The sequence below is a fragment of the Cebus imitator genome, unplaced genomic scaffold (assembly GCF_001604975.1).
Source record: "Cebus imitator isolate Cc_AM_T3 unplaced genomic scaffold, Cebus_imitator-1.0 Scaffold24, whole genome shotgun sequence".
NCBI classification, from domain to species: domain Eukaryota; kingdom Metazoa; phylum Chordata; class Mammalia; order Primates; family Cebidae; genus Cebus; species Cebus imitator.
The window spans coordinates 10529900-10530564 of NW_016107339.1; positions in this window are offsets into that span (position 1 = coordinate 10529900).

Here is a 665-nt window from a genome sequence, read left to right on the forward strand (position 1 = left end):
AAAAAAAAAAAAAAAAAAAAAAAAAAAAGGAGAGGGAGGGCAGAAGGTCCTTTACATCCCCTGTTCTTCAAGGGAGCAAGGTTGGCGGGGCCCGGGTAGGCAGCTCCAGAGGTTGCCTTTCACCCACTAGAGGGAAGCAGAGGTCCATTTCTGGGCCAGGGCCTTAGGGCATTTGTGAGACAGGTGTTTGGGGTGAGCCCATTGACAGCCTTGTTCCTTTACTTCCCTGGCCCTCCTATCTGTGATCTCTGCACCCTAAATCTACCCCTGGGCTTTGGGGTGTTTCTTCAGGTAGCGTTCCCTCCCCGCATCAGAGGATGAAAAGAAGGGGAGCATCTTAGAAACATGCAGACTCTGCGGCAAATCCACCCTTTTCCAGCGTCTCCGTGTTGCCCCGGCATTTCCCTGTTTGACATAAAGCTCTTGAGGACAGCTATCTTTGCATCTCCAGCATCCAACACAGAATCGTGTACTTAGCAGGTGGTTTAAGTCGTGTTCTGTCATTCTTTAATAACCTGGGGGCAGAACAATGACAGAGTCTAGTAACTGGGGCTCCGGGCCTATCTAACCAGAATGATCTTGGTGGAGAGAGGGATCACCTTTTCCTTAGTCTGTTTCTGCATTTATAACCTAAAGGGATTCAAATTTACCATTCTGAAACTCCA